We start from the raw sequence: 4,583 nt of genomic DNA on the forward strand, positions 1-4,583 counted from the left end.
TCAGTGCTGTGTCTGCCATTTAGTTGGAAGTGCCAGTGAACTAAGATATGGTGATCTAATAAAGTGCAGTTGCCTTAATTAAGTATCCTGTTTGGTGAGGTCCTGTTGCCTTAGTACATGCTTGGATATATCGTGATCATATATGTATTACGAGAAGGGTTATTATGCATTTATGAGGCTTATACCTACATTACGTGATCAGGTGATCTATGAAAATCCGTCGTGATTGGGCAATACGAAGTTGCCTTTACTTTCAGTACAGTACCTAATTTCCCAATGGGTCGCCCCTTTTGGTACTAATCAGGCCCAACACTGCTTCGCTTCCAAGTTCGGTTGAGATTGGGCCTTTCCAGTGTGGTTTGACTGTATTTCTTTCGTACACAACAATAATGCCAACACAATATATTATATAATTTTATTATTTCATTATTTTATTAGTGAGGTGCTACGTATATACATGTGAAATAGTGAGGGAAGCAGAGGAAAATTCTAGATATTTTCAGAAAATCTTCAACGACACCTTTACAGAAACGGAGCGATTTCATAGTTCTCGTTCAGGCCAAGTGGATGCATGGTTTTTAGCTGGAAAATCCAGAACATCTCTCGTTGTGATAGCTTGATTGCCAAATCCCCTCCTCTCTCTCCAAGTTTAACCAGTTCTATCGCCTTGAAGGTCAGTTCTTCTGGATTCGAGTTGTGTTTCTCAGTAAAGTGCCTTGAAATGGTATGGCTGTCAACTTTATTCTTAATATTGCGGACGTGCTCTTGTATCCTGAGTTTGAGTTGTCTCTTCGTCTTTCCCACGTACTTTTTTCCACACGTGCATTCCAGTAAGTAAATCACAGATGAGTTATTACAGTTGATAAAATCCTTGATTTTGTATTCCTTCTGGTTTCCCATGTCGCTGAAGCTTCTCCGATTGGGATGTAGGAATTTGCAGACGTTACAGTGACCACACTTGTAAGATCCAACGCATCTGGGTATCATCATAGTGTTCTCTGTTTTAGTCTTCAGCATGCTTGGTGCCAACAGATCCTTCAAGTTCTTTGATTTTTTGTATATTATTTCTGGGCGTGGCGGGAGTATCTCTCTTAGTACCGGGTCCATTAACAGGATTCCCCAGTGTGTTTTAAATGATTTCCTTATCAGGTCCTCGTGGCGGTTGTATGTAGTTACAAATGCTGTGGATTCTTTCTTTGTGCACTTTGTCTTGTAAACAAGCAGATCTTCCCTCTTGAGACATTTTGTTCTAATGAGAGCTTTTTCTAAGATGTCGGATGGGTACTCTTTCTGCTTGAATCTTTCCTTATATGTCTCCAACTGTTCTTCACATTCTTTCAGGTCACTGCAATTTCTTCTTAGTCTATGAAACTGTGAATATTGAATGTTACTTTTCCATTTTCTGAGGTGATTACTCTTAAAGTGGAGGTAGCTGTTCCGATCTACTTCTTTAATAAAGTTCTTGGTTCTGACGGTGCCTTCTGATCCTGTTAGGACTAAGTCCAGGAATTCAACAGATTTTTCATTGGTGTTGGAGGTGAAGGAAAGGTTCATATTGTTGTCACTTATGTATGAATACAATTGATTAAAAGTGTCCAGTGTGCCATCCCATATAATTAAAATGTCGTTGATGTATCTTCTATAAAAAATTCTATTCTCTTTAAAACAATGTGGACCGTAGATAAAGGAGTTCTCCCACTGTCCCACTGTTGAAATTATTGTCAAACAGGTATAAAAGATAATAAAACCATCCCGAAACACTTATCTGGTTAAGAAAGCTTCGATCAGACAGCCATCATTTGAAGCTTAATACATGTAAACAAGAGAGAAAACAGCAAACGTAGGGGGTCCTTCCGAGTTGTTCGCTCGTTATTTTTTTTAGCTACGGAGCGATTAGTTGCAAACTGCGCATGCACAAGGTTTGCAGTGCGCCTGCGCCAAGTAAATTAGCAAAAAAGTTTGTTTTTTTACTCACGGCGTAACAAAGTTTTTTCATCGTTCTGGTGATCGGAGTGTGATTGACAGGAAGTGGGTGTTTCTGGGCGGAAACTGACCGTTTTCAGGGAGTGTGCGGAAAAACGCAGGCGTTTCAGGAAAAAACGCGGGAGTGGCTGGAGAAACGGGGGAGTGTCTGGCCGAACGCTGGGTGTGTTTGTGACGTCAAACCAGGAATGAAACTGACTGAACTGATCGCAATGTAGGAGTAAGTCTCGAGCTACTCAGAAACTGCTAAGAATTTTCTATTCGCAATTCTGCTAATCGTTCGTTTGCAATTCTGCTATGCTAAGATACACTCCCAGAGGGCGGCGGCTTAGCGTGTGCAATGCTGCTAAAAGCAGCTAGCGAGCGAACAACTCGGAATGAGGGCCTTAATGTGTACTATTCACAAAATCGTGATATGTCAATGCATATTTTCACAAGGCATCTTTAGGGAACATGCTTATTCCCAATTAAACTCAATTATCAGCCTCAACAGTGAAAAGTTAAAATACATAGATTTAATATAAGCAATGACATAAAATGGCTGGAAAACTCACGTACAAAATTTAAAAACATATAGAGCTTATCTGTCCATAAATGAGATATCAGCAGACCGTCCCAATGCATTTCATCTGCCAGTGTCTGGACTTCATCAAGGGGATAGACACAATGAGCCTGAGATCTCTATTTATACCTAAAGGTAGTGACTGTCCATGGCCAGTGATTATGACGTCACTTCCTGTAATCATGATAAATGTTAAAAAACAAGATAAACCATAAGAGAGGATCATATTATGTATCCAACCCAGTGGTGAAATAAGTGATTAATTGTGACAAGTGGATGAACTAGAATAGAAGACAAGACTGTATACAAGGCTCATGTGCAAAAGACGGCGGTGGAACGCACGCTGCAACGCACCACCTTCTCAATCAGCAGTGAAGCGCACATGGAACTCACCGCCATTTTAATTACATCACTTCAGCCGCGAATAGAGAAGTAGCCGGCGGAGCAATACTAATATAGTAGAGAGATACTAAAAAAGCTGTGAGCATGAGATATGATTACATGAAGAAATAGAAAAGAAATGTGTTGTTAGAATTGTGACATATAGGAAGAAAAAAAATATTAGACTCAATTACAACAGTGGAACACACCACCATTGTGATTACATCACTTCCGCTGCAGATAAGGAAGTGGCCGGTGGAGCAGTATGAATGTAATAAAAAGATTGCAAGAGAACTGTGAACATAAAATATGATTCTATAAGGACTGGATAAGTACTGTGTTGTAAAAAAGTGTGACATCGAATGAGAAAAGAAGTGATTAAAAACAATTATAGCGGTAGAGCACAATGGAACGCACCACCATTTTGGATATTGGCAGTGCAACGCACTAGAACACACCACCATTTTTAAGAAATATAACTGCTATAAGAGCGTCAGTGATAGTGCTAATAGTTATAACAGCACTAAAAATTGACCACTAGTGATGTTTAGAAATTATGAAGTGAAATCAAGAGTGCAATAGAGCCCAATATAAAAAGAATATGAAGGGGCTGTAAATACATTTCCATTAGGTTAACCCCACTTTAGGCCAAATGTCCAAAATAAATCCAAAAAGGGATCCAATAATGGAGGTCCATAGTATTTTGATAAAACACTTTCTTTGAGGTTGCATCACATCGGAAACTGGTATTACCCAATTTTAACTAGGTGTAGGGTAACAAATATATCATACATATGGTACTGTATATATGAAGAAAGAAAGAGAAAAATAATTTTCAAGTGTGCACAGTAGTGGCAAAAACGAAAAGGAAAATGTGTTAGATCAAAGAAATGGAGCAATTTCAAAGGTTTAATTCAGTCCCAGGGGTGATAGGGTTTTGAGTTCATGGATCCAAAACATTTCTCTTCTTGAGAGTTTGTTGAGGATGTCAACTCCTCTCTCGCCAAGTTTCACTCATTCTATCGCCTTAAAGGAGATTTCTTCTGGATTGGACTTGTGTTTCTCCATAAAATGTTTGGAAACTCTATGGTTCTCCACTTTGTTTTTAATATTTCTAATGTGTTCCTGGATTCGTAATTTGAGGATTCTTTTCGTCTTTCCAACATATTTGTACCCACAAGTGCATTCCAGTAGATATATTACCATTGTTGAGATACAGTTTAAAAAATCCTTGATGAGGTATTTCTTAGTATTGTCATGATTAGAAAATGTCTTTCTATTTGGATGGAGAAATTTACAGATGTTGCAATTCCCACATTTAAAGTACCCTTTACAGTTTATAAAGGTATTATTTCCTGTTGTAGTTTTTATGGGTAAGTGGCTTGGTGCCAAAATATCCTTTAGGTTGCTGGTTTTTCGAAAGACAATATCAGGTTTGGAAGGAAGGATTACTTTTAGAACCAGATCCATGAGGAGAATGTCCCAATGCCTATTAAGAGATTGTCTGATGGTAGATTCCTAATTACTGAAGGAGATGATGAATGGAGTGAAGTTTTCATGTTTTTTCGGCTGTTCTTGCCTTTGTGTCTTGGCGTTTTTTTCTAATGCTTTGTTAATAACCTGTTCTGGATATTTTCTTTCTTTGAATCTGGTAGCA

General features: G+C 38.5%; 1 pseudogene; it reads right to left on the minus strand.

Annotated features, from left to right (window-relative positions):
* Positions 1-253: 253 nt before the first annotated feature.
* On the minus strand, positions 254-371 carry LOC134912346 (5S ribosomal RNA; annotated as a pseudogene).
* Between the last annotated feature and the right edge of the window lie 4,212 nt (positions 372-4,583).

The sequence above is a fragment of the Pseudophryne corroboree genome, chromosome 4 (assembly GCF_028390025.1).
Source record: "Pseudophryne corroboree isolate aPseCor3 chromosome 4, aPseCor3.hap2, whole genome shotgun sequence".
In the NCBI taxonomy this organism is placed as follows: domain Eukaryota; kingdom Metazoa; phylum Chordata; class Amphibia; order Anura; family Myobatrachidae; genus Pseudophryne; species Pseudophryne corroboree.